The sequence below is a fragment of the Antechinus flavipes genome, chromosome 1 (assembly GCF_016432865.1).
Source record: "Antechinus flavipes isolate AdamAnt ecotype Samford, QLD, Australia chromosome 1, AdamAnt_v2, whole genome shotgun sequence".
Lineage (NCBI taxonomy): Eukaryota > Metazoa > Chordata > Mammalia > Dasyuromorphia > Dasyuridae > Antechinus > Antechinus flavipes.
The window spans coordinates 421896625-421911688 of NC_067398.1; positions in this window are offsets into that span (position 1 = coordinate 421896625).

Here is a 15064-nt window from a genome sequence, read left to right on the forward strand (position 1 = left end):
ATGACTTTTGCTAGGAACTTTAAAGGAAAAGTGGATCCCTACCACCATGAAGTTGAAGAAAGCCTGAGGACACACAAGACATTTTGAGGGTTTGTAAAGTTAACATTAGAGAGTACTAAGTAAGCTAGCTGTTCCTATATTACCAAGAGCAATGTAAAGTAGCCCCCTTTTAACTGCACATCAGCCTGCTGTGGTCAAGAATATATCTGGCTAAGTGATAAGAAATGTGATTAGGCTACATAATCTCTCCTGAATATGCCATAACTATATTGAAAGAACTTATTTGATTAGGAATTTCATAATGGTGATCTGATTTTGACATAAAAACAATTCAGTTTATTGTCATTGTTTAACATTAGCTTTAATTTCATGAAAACATGAATATAAATTTAATTTTTATAATGCCAGGTACCTGCAATAATGCTTTTTAAGGTATATTTTTTAATGTCCCTAAAACATTTATCTGCCTTGATAGAAAAATTAAGGAGATATGATTTTGAACCTTCTATAAATCAAGAAAGGAAAAGAAAGAGGAAAAAATGAAAGAAAAAAATAAAGCCTTCTTGTTATGGTGCCCAAATTTCCCATGCTACTCATTATCAAAGAGGCCCTATTGATCTCTAAGTATCACTCAAAAGAAGACAAAACACCATTAACACCTTAATATCATTATTTTAGACGATTTGCTAGTTAACCATCCAACAGGACACAGGTTCACTAAGTTTTGGGAGAATTTAAAAATATTCTGACAGTGGCATTATTTGTGGGAGCAATATAGCAACTGAAATCTTGTGTGGTAAAGGGCAATGTGAAAGCATTAGGATATTAAGGATCTCATTAAGAAGAGATTAAAAAAAAATAACATTTTCCAATGCACACTGTGAAATCCAGAGTGTAACATGAATAAATATTGGTTGATTGGCTATTAAATGACAATGAAGACAGAGAAAGATGCTAACATTGAGAATGTGGCTGTGGGGCAGCTTGATGGAATAATGGATAGAGTACTGGCCTTGAAGTCAGGAGAACATGAATTCAAAACTGGCCTTAAACACTTAATATTTACAAGCTCTGTGATACTGGGCAGGTTACTTAATTTCATTTGCAGAGAGAAAGAGACTGGCTAAAGGTAGAATCAGAGAATGTGTAGAAGTAAAGGAGTTTTCAAAGTGGCACTTAGGCACAGTGTCACTACCAGAACTGTTTCCAGCATCATTCAATCAATAACTCTTCAAAGAAGGTATCTGAAATATCAATACCCAACAATCTGTCTTACGTGATGCGGCATATCTTTTCTCCTGGTTGTCTATTTTTTATCCCATACCACACCATCTCCTTTGAGAAATTGGTCACTCCTTGATGATTCCTTCTCTTTCCTTTTCATTGACTTTTAATCTCAAAACGTATACAACTATGTTTCACTTAAGCTCAGTTCAAATCAAGAATATTTGCTGTTTGAATATATATAGGGCATTTAAGTGCTAGATATATGAAAAAAAAAAAAAAAAGATAACCCCTGTCTTCATGGAGTTTATGCTATACTTGCAGAATACAATGTGTACACCAATGCTATAGAATGCATACACACAGCTGAATGGATCCCTCAGTGGTTAGACTGCTCAGGTCTGGCATCAGGAAAAAGCTGAGTTCAAATCCAGCTTCAGACACTTAGTAGTAGGGTGATTATGAGCAGGTCCCTCACACATCATTGCAGTATCTTTGCTAAGAAAACAACATAAACAGGATAACAAAGAGACAGATAGGACTGAATCAATTGAGGGACAACATATAAATAGTATTCAAAAATAACTAAATAGAATGGGGTTTGTGAGGAAGATATAAGCTATCTACTCCCTTTTGGGTTAAGCTAGTTCCTGAAATGTGTGCATCACCAGTATTCTAACAATTCCTTTCCCTTTCCCATTAAAAGTGATTTAATGTTTAGTCATTTATTTTACCTGCATATTTCCCCAATAGGATATCTTTTTGAACATTTGTAGAGGAAAATAAAATGAAGGAGGGGGAACCAATGTTATGAACAAGGCAGCTTAATCCTACCAGATAATCACACTGCTTTTTTTTTTTTTTTTTTTTTAAGCTTACATTGCCTTTTAGCCTAGAGGAGAAAGGCCTAGATCCATTTCTTCTTTATCCTGCTTAGGAAACCTTATAAAAAAACAACAAAGAAAAACTACTAATGTTTTAATGTCAGTTTGACTGAGTATCATTACTGGAGCTCCCCGGGGATTTGTGTTTGGCTCTGTACTGTTGACATTTTCATCCCAACTGGGTAAAAGAAAATATGCAGTCTTTTGATTGTATTTACAGGTGAAAACAAGTTACAAGGGATAGTATCACAATTATTGCAACTCTGATATTTACTGCCTATATGACCATAGGGAAACAACTTAGATAACCATAGATTTCTGTTCTTTTATTTGTAAAATCAAAGTGTTGTCTGTATGGCTTCTCAATCCCTTCCTATGATGTACATTTCATTTTATAAACCTCAAATTACAGTCAATTTTTTTTTAATCTACAACAGGCTAAAAGTTGTCAAAGTTAATAAAATTAACTGTAATTGAGACAAGTGTATATCTTCTACTTTGGTTCAAAACTAATCACATAAAGATAAAAAGAGAGAAGAAAAAGATTCATATTAGTTTGTCTTAGAAAAATCTATCTATGTTGTTGTTATCTTTTGTTCTTTAATAGAACCATGACATCAGATTGGGGATGCACTACAAGCAAATGAATTGGATTTAAATGAAGAAAAGTTATGCACCATTACCTGCCTTACTTTCTCCTCTAGTGCTATCTAGGTCCAGTGGCCAGATATAAATCAGAACAAGATGGCCCTAGATGTCATGGAAAACCTTGCCCTTTTAAAGCTAAGTTTATAATAGGCCTCAGTTTGGTTGAGATCATACCCATTCAGTGATTAAAGCTAAGCAACAAATGAGGCCAAAAAATGGCCTTTTTCACCTAATTTAAAGAAAACAAAACAAAACAAAAAAAGCCCTAAATGAGTAAATCTGGCCAAAATAGAAAGGATTCCTATTTATATTCACTTTCAGCTCAAGATGGGCAGATAAGTGATACAGTGGACAGAGCTGATCTTGGAGTTAGGAAGGCTCATTTTCCAGAGTTCAAATCTGGCTTCAGAATCCTATTAGTTATGTGACCTAGGCAAATCATTTAATTCTTTTTGCTTCAGTTACCTCTTCTATAAAATGAGCTTGAGAAAGAAATTATAAACTCTTCCAATATCTTTGCTAACAAAATCTCAAACATGGGAGAAAAAGAGGACATGGCTGAATAACAGATAGCTAAATATAAGTCTACAATGTGACAAAGCAATCCAAACAAACAAAACTAAAACTAGATTTATTAGCTAACCTAATATTAGCTTTTTTAGGCTTCATTAATAGCAGCACCATGCTCTGGATTAGATAATTGGTATTACTGTCATGCCCAGCCCTAATCAAGTTATTTATAGAGGATGATATAAACTGCTAGATGCCATAGTCTAGAAAGGTCACTGAAATCTCTATAGAGTCTGGGCTAAAAAATCAAGATTATGAAGCTCTTTAAGGTATAATCTTTTAGATTTTTATATGAAATTCTTTCTATAATTTCTTCACAGGAGGAAGAATATCCTCGATTCCCACTGTGAAAATTTAATCTTTATCAAGATCTTTCAAGGCACCTATATAGACTTCTCACTTTATCTTCACATTATACAAATTATATTTTACTTAAAGAAATCTTAAAGAAACTTGATTCAAAAAACCAAAACCAAAAACCAAGGAACTTAATTAAACTGGATTTTCTTTTTTCTTTGCTTCTCCCTTTCTTTTTTGTCTCTTTGTCTCCTCCTACCTCAGCTCCCACTCCATGACTTCACCACAAAACAAAAACAACCAAAATACTTCCAAGTGAAATTAGAAAAAAAAAAAAAAAAAAGACTCGTGAATAGACCTACAAGACCTCTGCTGGACTGAAGATTATGCTGAAGATTTACAGATAAGCCCAGAGAACATAATTTTGTCTGGCTGTATCCTTCTGCCCACCTTTCATACATTCACACCCTGGTACCACGTCTGTCCTGGGCAAATGTGTTTGTGTACATTTCTGCCCCACGTATCTGCCTCTAGCAGATTCTGACTCTTGCTTGCCCCATTCCTCACCACTCATGGCTTACTCCCCACCTCACCCTCATTCCCCATTTCCTATCCTGGCCACGTGCCTGGTCCCCAGCTGCAGGTTCCTCCTCTCACACTTGCTTGTTGGTCTGCTGCCACAGGTGTTCTTCAACTCTTCCTTCATAAAGTCATTGCCTCCTTCTTGCCTCCCTCTCTTTTTCCTTTCCCCTACTGCCCAAAATATTTACATTACATTAAAATCGTTTTATGTAGAGATGAATAAAATGGTCCTCTTACTCAAAGAGAAAATTGCCTCATATAGGTGTTGGATACATAATAGTGTTTTCTTCAACACCTGAAGCCTTCACATGTTTTAGGCTATTTCATAAGTAAATTGAGTAAATTGTTTAACCATTGACATAGGTGAACTATATTATTTGGCCACCAAGTGGTAGTCTGGAAATTCTGAGGGACATACTTCAATTTCCAATTTGCTCAGTGCTTGTGAGCTAGACCTATAACCCATAGTAGCATTTTCTTGAAGATTTGTGAGAGAGGGTACCTTATTTCCCCTTTCATTCTCTACCACCACTTAGAACAGGCACAACTATCTGATGTTTCCTCTTGGATTGTAATAACTTTAAATTGGCTGTTAACTAGGTACTCAATAGACACTCTTAAATTCTATTCTTATCCCTTAGATCTCTTTTTCCTTGCCTTGAAATATGGGGATGATTTAACTCTAGACTGTTTGGGATGTGCTCTTCTCTGTCCTAGGCCACAAGACATTGTGAATTCCTGATCTCCCAGAAAAATCTATGCCATGGATGAGTGGACCTCCCATGTGTATCGCTTTTTTTGTGGTAGCATGATTTCATAGATCCTGAGAAATATCTGGACCTTTATGTTCAACAATACATCTAGAACTTCAAAGTACTTTTTTCGAGTCCTGCTTAGTTTCTGCATCCTATGTTCTTTCAGTCTTTCTTTCCATCTGTGTGTATTTGGAAAAAGAGAACTGCACTTTCTATTTTAACCCTTGCTCATCAAGTGTTACATAAAGAATTCAAAGGAGGGAGGAAAAAACAACAACAACAACAAAAACTTCAAGAAAACTAAACCACTTGGATTTTAAATAGTTGTATAATTTGTTAAAAGCAGTCATATATGAAACCAACCAAAAAGCAAAAAGAATCATAATGTCATAATTTCTAGATACTATATCAAATACCTTAAACTCAGAAGCAATCTTAGCTAAGCAGAATTCACAGGATCAGGCCAGAAATTAACATGTGTTTATTGCCTATACCTCTTTGTTTTACTGAAATTCAGTACCCAGAATATCCTGGTTTTTCTCCAAGTAATGGAAATGTGAAGAACTAATTATATGGAAATAAATTGTAACCAATGACTTTACAAGAGATTTAGATACTCTGGTGGTTAGGATACTGATGACCAGAGACAAGAAGAGATGACGAAGTCAGATCTCTGAACAATTATCCAAGGAGAAACCAAAAGGTAGTATCAAGCTGCCTATTTTTCTAGACTGTCCCATTACCTTAATGGAATATTTTCTAGATTCTAGAATTATTTGATAATGATGCTGTTTGTGAAATAGAAAACAATATAAATGATAATGGAAAGCAGATATTGAAGAAATAAGAAATGAAGAGAGAAGAAGGGAGGGATAAAGGAAGGGAGGAAAGTACCTTTCAAGAACCTACTTTGTATCTGTTCTAAATATCACAGATATGATAATTTGATACTTACAACAACCTTTCAAAGTAGGTGCTGGTGTAATCTTCATTTTACAGTTGAGGAAACTAAACTAAGACAAATGAGAGGTTAAATGACTTGTTCAAGGTCACATTGCTTGGAAACATCTGAAAAAGGATTTGAACTCAGGTATTTCTAGTTTCAGACCGGTGATCATTGTGCCACTTATCTAGGATGAAGCTATATGAATTGTAAGTTTCTATAAAATGGAATTAAAGGTATTAAAGAAAATGAGCTACAGGTTAGTAAGAATAAAGATCTTTCAAAATTAAATTAAAAAGAGAGTTTAGAGAACTGGCAAGGAGTAAAAAATAATATATATGGAGTTTGTCAGTTATTAATAAAGTTCAGAAATAAAAGATTATTATGATTGTGATTTAATCTATAGGGAAAAAAGAATAGTCACTACAGTTCAACAATGGAATAAGCCAGATGTCAACTAATTCAATATATGCTGACCAACAATCCTTTCAACAATGTCATTAATGCCAGTTATTCAGCTTCCACTTCAAGAACCAACCGTCTTTCCAGGAAGTACATTTTATTAATAGAAAAATACAAAAACTATTTCAATTTCTGGGAAGGTCTTTGAAAAACACCTTCCTTCTTTCCCTCCTTTCTTTCTTTCCATCCTTCCTTCCTTCCTTCCTATTTTTTCACCATTATTCAGTGGCTATGATTGGATAGAAATGCACACTCACTTCTTGTAAGTTGTTTATTTTTATCTTCATTCTATAGATGGCAAGAGTGAGATTATGGAAGGATGATATTTAACTCAGCCCTCTTTTTCAAAATCCCATCCTACAATAGTAAATTAAATATTTGAACACAAATTATCTGACTATAAATACAGTAATGTTTCCACAACATCATGCTTTCTAGCTTTCTTAGTTCACATGTTATCAATCTAACATTCTCAAATATATTTTAAATATTTCTTGAATTTGTTTATATCGTCAGCCTAGACCACCTTTTATGTCAATGATTTCTTGATTGGTTCCACCTGCTGTGTAAAATATAGAAAAAATTAGATGGATCCCAAGCATTTGAGTACAATGGCTTCTAACTCTTCTAACTTCTCATTTATCAATTCAATCACTTCACAGCCCTATGAACTTTACAGATGTACTTATTGTTGCTTTCTAGAAAAATTTGTTATACATATTATTTTCTTCCACAATCTTAATAAAAGAGACAGCAAAAGACAACAAAGATCCATGTTTCAGAGAAAAAAGAGAATATTGGAGACTCATGGTATAATATTATGTGAAGAAAAATCCAAGAGAAAAAGTCTCTTGAATTTTTAAAAAAAATAATTATTTAAATTCCTATGAGTTACTGACTGAAAGTTTGGGACCTAATTAAAAATTAGAAATAGTATTGTGTTCAGCAGAAATGCACTGTTTAAATTCAAGCTCAATTAAACTAACAAAAGGTTGATTTATTCTTCCCCTGATTAAAAATCTCAATATAAAACCTGTCTAAAAAATGCCCACAATTTGTTAGAGTATGTTCTGGGAGTAAGTACTGAATCTATGAAAAATGTATCATCATATATATAAATTCATGTGTCCTTGCCCAAAGTTGAAATAATATTCTCACTCATTCTGAAATATTAGAAGGATTAACTTGAATTTGAGATAATGAGTCTAACCAAACCTCTGACCAAATTTCAGTGATGCCTGACTAAGAAAGTGAAATTTGTAAAAAGCAGAATGTATCACAATGAGGAGTTTATTGCACGTGACAGGCCAGAGATGCATCGATATTTATATTATGAAGAGCACTTTTTCAAAGCATATTGATGTTTCTGTTGGTTCTGAATCTTTCTACATTAGACAGAGCTGATGAGGTAACTTAGAATTCTTTATCATGCCTACAAATGAGAATCTTTTTTTTACAAATACCCAAGATTGCTTTACTCGGCCCTCTGATTTCTCATTTCAAAGATGAAAATAACACTAAGTTCTCAAAGACTATATGAAAATAGAGAAAGTTCTTGAAAAGACTATCAAGATAAAAAAGGATCATAAGTTCAAAAAATGATTTAGATATAGATCTGGTTATAGAAAGATTTTATTGTTAATTATGATAATAATTAAGTTTGTCAGTCAGTCAACTAGGATAGAAAAAAAATACAAAAAAAGAACAACCCCCCTTCCAAATCTATGGTTTCTGCTCTCACATTACATACTAATAAGAGAGAAAGTATGCTTATAATTATGAACACACAAAATATAAAAAGTATAATAAGAAGGCCATCTCAGAGAAAGGTTTTTTTCAAGTGAAAAAAAGGGTAAAGAGGTCTCCTACAGAAGGTGGGAGTTGAGGGTTTTTTTTTTTTTTTTTTTTAATAAGACAACCATGAAGGATCAGGAGAATTCTAGGAATAGTGACCAACTATGCAAATGCATAGCATTAGGAGAGAGAGTGTAAAGAACCACAAAAAGCCATTGCAGCTAACTTGTAAAGCATGTAGAAAAACATAGAGCTAAAAAGGTAGAGACAAAAAAAAAAGTAGAAACAAAGTTGTGAATTAATTTAAATGATAGAGGATTGCATTTTTAATTTTGTAAGTAATAGAAAACCATTGGAATTTATTGAGAGGTCAATTGTCCATGCCTCCAATAGTACCATAGCATACGTCTTTACCATATGTCAACTTATGTTATCTTTATTAAGATTAAATCTATAACTTTAAAGGTTTCTATTGCTATGTAATACCTTGTTATTTTTCTGCTTATTCTTTTTCTTCTTGTTCATGTTATCTTTGTTGTTGTTGCTACTGCTGCTGTTTTTTTTTTTTTTTTTTTGCTGTTGTTGTTGTCTTCCTCGTCCTTCTCCTCCCTAATGGTTCTTAATTTTCTCTCCCACCATGATTCATAAAGAAATGTGTATTTAAAAAGATTAATTTTTTATTTTATTATATATCATATATTAAATATATGTACAACCAGAAAAAATAAAACAATTATTCTTTGATCTCCTAATTTGCTTATGGTATCAATCTTTATGCTCAAATCCTGTACCTATTTTGAACTTATTTTGGTAGGGGGTGTGTGATGTAGGTCTATGGCAAATTCCCAATCTATTACTTTCCAGTTTTCCCAGCAATTTTTGTGAAATAGTAGGTTCTTATACCAGAAGCTGGATTTGGGGGGTTTATCAAATACTAGATTACTATAGTCACTGATTATTGTATCATGTGCTTCTAACCTATTTCAGCCACTCTATGTTTTAGGAATGATTTTGATGACAGCTGCTTTATAAAATAGTTTTATGTCTGGTACTAGTAGACCACTATTCTTTATAATTTTTTTTCATTAATTCCCTTGATATTATGGACCTTGTTGTTCTTCTAGATGAATGTTGTTATTTTTTTCTAGTTCTTTAAAATTATTTTTGGAAATTTTATTGTTATGACACTGTACAAGTAGACAAATTTAGGTAGAATTGCCATTTTTTTAATATTAGCTCAGCTTATTTTTTCAATTGGTTAGATCTGACTTTTTTTGTGTGATAAATGTTTTGTAATTGTATTCATATAGTTCTTGGGTTTGTCTTGGAAAGTAGATATCCAAATATTTTATTTTGTCTACAATTATTTTAAATGAATTTCTCTTTATACATCTTGCTCCTAGACTTTGTCAGTGATGTATAGAAATGCTGATGATTTGTGTGGGTTTATTTTATACCCTGCACCTTTGTTAAAGCTATTAATTGTTTCAGGTAGGCTGTTGGATGGTTTTCTAGAATTCTCTAAGTATATCATCATATCAATTGCAAAAAATAATAGTTTTATCTCATCATTGCCTCTTGAATTCCTTTAATTTCTTTTTTCTTTTCTTATTGCTTAAGGTAACATTACTCATATAATATTGAATAATAGTGGTGATAATGGGCATTCTTATTTCATTATTGATCTTACTGGAAAGGCATCCAGCTTCTCTCCATTAAAAACAATGTTTGATGTTGGTTTTAGATAGATAATGCTTATTATTTTAAGGAAAATTCCCTTCATCTCTATGCTCTCTAGTGTTTTTAATAGGAATGTGTGTCATAGTTTGTAAAACACTTTTTTCTGCATCTTTTGAGATTATTATATGATTTCTCTTGGTTCTGTTATTGATATAGTCAATTACCTCAATAGTTTGTCTGATAGTGAAAGAACCCTGCATTCCTGGAATAAAACCGACTTGGTCATAATGCATTATCTTCTTGATAAGTTGTTGAAATCTTTCTGCCAATAGTTAACATTTAAAATTTTTGCATTGGCATGATAATTGTGTAAATATGTGTATAAGAACTGTTCACATTTAACATATATTGTATTACTTGCTGTCAAGGGGAGAAGCTGAGAAGAAGGGAGAGAAAAAATTGGTACATGAGGTTTTGCAAAGGTGAGTGTTGAAAGCCGTTTTTAAATATATTTTGAAAATTAAAAGCTATTATTTAAAGAATAATTAAAAATAAAATTATTACATAGATATTCATTAGGAAATTGGTCTATAATTTTTTTCTCAGTTTTGTCTCTTCCTGCTTTAGATATTAGTACCATATTTTTGTCACCGAAGGGAGATTACTTCTTTACTTTACATTACTTATTAATTGTTGTTTAAATATTTGGTAGAATTCAATTGTAAATCCATATGGTCCTGAAGATTTTTTATTAGGGAGTTCATTGATGCCTTGTTTAATTTCTTTTTTTATGGGACTATTTAAGTATTTTTTTCCTCTTTTGGTAATCTGAGCAATTTATATTTTTGTAAATATTCATCTATTTTGGTTATAATATCAGACTTACTGCAATATTTTTCATTGGTGGAATTTTCACCTTTATTATTTTTGATGCTGGTAATTTGTTTTTTCTTTCATTTTTCTAATCAAATTAACCAATGGTTAATTTTTTTGTTGTGTTTTTCATCCCTTAAAATCAACTCTTAATGTAATTAATTAGTCCAATAATTTTCTTGGTTTTAATTTTACTAATCTCTCCTTTGAATTTCAGAATTTCTAATTTGATATTTAATTGGGAAGGTTTCTTTTTTTTCTTTTTCTATCTTTTTAAGTTATATATACAATTCATTGATGTCCTCTTTCTCTATTTTATTCATATAACTATGTAGAGATATAAAATTTCCCCTAAGAATGTTTTTGGCTGCATCCCATAGGTTTTAGTATGTTGTCTCCTTATTGTCTATCTTTTGGATGAATTAAGATTTGTTTCTGTGATTTGTTGCTTGACTCACTCATTCTTTAGAATTAGATTATTTAATTTCCAATTGGTTCTTAGTCTATCTTTCCCTGGTCCTTAATTGAACATAATTTTTATTGCATTATAGTCTGAAAAGGAAGCATTTGCTATTTTGGCCTTTCTGCATTTGATTGTGAATTTTTTATGTCCTAATATATGATTAGTTTTGGTTTAGTCATGTAGTACTGAGAAAAAGTTGTATTCCTTTCTGTCCCTATTCAATTTTCTCCAGAGATCTAACATATCTAAGTTTTTCTAGGATTCTATTAATGTTCATAGTACTTCCTTATTTAATTTCTGGTTAGATTTGTCTGATTCTGAGAGTTCCCACAATAATACAGTTTTGCTGTTTATTTCTTCTATAACTGAATTAATCACTTCTTTAGAAATGTAGTTGTTCCACCACTTGGTGCATACACATTTAGTATTTTTACTACTTGATTATTTACAGTATTCTTTAACAAAAAGTAGTTTCCTTCCTTGTCTCTTTTAATTGGATCTATTTTTACTTTTGCTTTATCTGAGATATGAATTACTAGTCCTGCTTTTTCTATTTCAGATGAAGCAAAATAAATTCTGCTCCAGCTTTTGACTTCTGCTCTCTATTTATCTTTCTGTTTCAAATGTATTTCTTAAACATTTGAATGAATGAAGGGATTTTTGAAGAATTCTGTTTTTTAATCCACTCTGCTATTTGCTTTTATTTTATGGGAGAGTTCATTCAATTCACATTCACAATTATGATTACTAGCTCCGTATTTCCCTCCATCCTATTCTCTCCCCTGTATAAATTTTTGTTCTCTTTCTCCACCTTGTCCCTCCTTAAATCCACTTCAACCTTTTCCTGCCCTACATTCTATTTCTTCTCCCCCTTCTCTTACCCCTTTTTCTCTCTGTTTCTGCCTTGTCTTCTATCCAGTTCCTCCCTTTTCTTTCTTTTTTCTCTTTCTACTTCTTTATAGGGTATGACAATAATGAAATTATTCACCCTTTGAGCCAAAATGGGTTGAGTGTAAGCTGCAGACAGTGCTCATCCCATTCCTTTTTTTTTTTTCTTTTTATTGTTATGTCTTTTGTGCCTCTAATATGATGTGATCTACCTTGTCCCATTATATCTCCTCTTTCTTCTTTTCCCAGTACATCTCTAAATGTCTTCTTCTTTATTATCATCACTTCAGAATCCATTAACAACCACACTTTCTGACCATGTGATGACCCCCTCTAATTGCCTCAGCAACATATACAGTTCTCAAGAGTTACAGATATTATTTTCCCATCTAGGGATGTTAACAGTTTAACCTTTAAATAATATATTTTCCCTATGTTTACCTTTCTTGCTTTTCTTGAATCCTGCATTTGAAGACCAATTTTTCTGTTTAGTTCTGATATTTTCAATAGAAGTAACTGAAAGTTTCTTACTCCATTGATCTCCTCCCCTGAACTATGATGTTCAGTGTCAATGGGAAGTTAGTTCTTGATTATAACCCCAGGTCCTTTGCCTTTTGGAATGTGGTATTCTAGGTCCTCTAGGTCTTCTGCTGCCAGATCCTGGATAATCCTGACTGTTGTTCCTTGGTACTTAAATTGCTTTAATCTTGCAGCTTTTACTATTTTTTTACTTGAGATTATAGTTCTGGAGTTTTGCAAAAATGTTCTTTGAGGTTTTCTGTTTAGGATCTCTTTCTGGAGGTGATGGAAGAATTCTTTCAATGACTATTTACCCTTCTATTTCCAGAATATCATACAAGTTTTCCTAGATCATCTAAGCATGCTATACAGACTCATTTTTTTGGTCTTGGCCTTTAGGGTAGACCAATAATTTTTCAGTTGTTTCTCCTGGTTTTATTTTTCTGCTTGGCTGTTTTTACAATGAGGTATTTTAAATTTTCTTCCATTTTTGCATTATTTTTAAAGTTTGTTTGACTGAGTCATGATGTCTCATAGAATCATTAGCTTCCATTTGCCCTATTCTAGATTTTAATACTTGATTTTATTTAATTAGCTTTTGTATCTTTTTTCCCCTATTTGATTAATTTGATTAATTCTACATTTCAAGGTATTGTTTTCCTCAGTGTATTTTTTTTTAATTTTGTCAATTGTATTTTTAAAGTATTTGCTTTCCTTTTCCAAGATGTTGACAGTGTCTTGTATACTTCTTGTTTCTTTTCTCATTATTTCTATTTCTCTTCTTTTCCTTTTAAGGTATTTTATGAATACTTTCATTAAGCCTCTTTGGCCTTTAGATGAATTTCTGTCATTGTCTGGAATTTCCTCTGTGGACATTTTTTCTTCATCTGAGTTAGTTTGGTTTTCTCTGCACCAAAGGAGCTTTCTATAGTCAAGGTTCTTTTCTATTTCTTGATCATTTTCTTTCCTTTTCCTTTGATATTTCCTCTTTCTTTGCTTATGTGGTTGAGCTCCACTACTTGGATGAAAAATGTATGTCCCATATTTCCTGTGCATCTCTGAGTCTTGGCTTTGAGCACAGGGTCCCCTTGTGTTTGGTGTTTTGTTCCCATCAAGGGTATAGCTTTACCTGCTCTTTCTAGGAAGCAACTTTGGTTACCTTCTGAGTTGGTATGGGGGTGCTCACTGGTCTTCTCTTCTACTGAGACAGGCGTGAAGGGCTTACTGGAGATCAGTTATGTTTAAGACCCTCTCACCAGCTTTTCCAGACTTTGTTTGAGCTAGGCTAAACCTCTCTTTCATTCCATTGAGACTGATTTTTTTGAAGTCCTTTCCAATCTGTCTTGAGTTGGAAAGCAGTTCATTCTGTCAAACTCTGTTCAGAGGTTTGATTTCATGTGGTTTTTGAGGGAAGCTGGGAGAACTCCAGAAATTTCCTGGCTTTGCTCTGACATCCTTGCTCCAGCCCCCTACACAGAGACAATGTTTGTATCATTAAAAATATCTATAAAGATTTAAAAGAAATCAATATGTTTTTAAGGGTGGGGGGGAAGAACAATGTAAAAAGTCTAAAGAATAAAAAAAAAGCCTTGTACTATTTGTTCTACCTCTTGAAGGAGGTCAATGTGGGAAAAATCACAGAAAGAAGAACAAACTTTAGATCAATAAGGAGATGAATGAAATCATGTAAGTATTTAGAGGTTTTGAACAAGCAAATTATGTTTAGAGTTTTAATATGGGGAGGAAATCATTGGAAGAAAATAAGGAAAATTTGAAGGACAGAAATTTTGATCCTGCTTATTTGGATTTTACTTCCAGATTGAAAGAGGAAGAGGACTAAGAAAAAATAAGGAGCATATAAAAGAATAATGTAGAATACATCTACCTTAAAAGATAGATTTAAAAAGTATAAGGACATATAATAAGGATGAAGTATTTAGCAACTTACTTATATTGTCTAAATACATATAAAAATGAACTAATCACAAAAAGTAAGGAGGATATTATTTGAACCTCAAAAGGTTCAGAGGAGGCAAAACACTAGAGAGAATTTAATAATAAAAGCTATAACCATAAATGTCTATACACAGACATCCCAATTTTATCAGACAAACAAGAATTAAATATCCTATAACAAAGATGATTCTCATAGGTATTACTGAAGCTTGATAGAATGAAACTTTGGATTGTGGTTATGGTTCTCAAAAAGTCCAATCAATAAGCATTTATTTCACATTTAATATAAACCAGTACTACTCTAAGTGCTGGGAATACAGAGGGAAGCATAAAGACAGTCCCTATTCTCGAAGAGCTTATGTTATAAAGAGGTAATAATACATAAAAAAGGTATTTTAAAATTGAATGGGATAGAAAGAAGATAAAAAGTTAATGTAAAGAAAGTCCAAAAGAGATATGATAACCTCCAGGAGAGTAATGAAAATATAGCTGGCCTGGACATTCTCCTTAAAAAGTAGGTTACAGG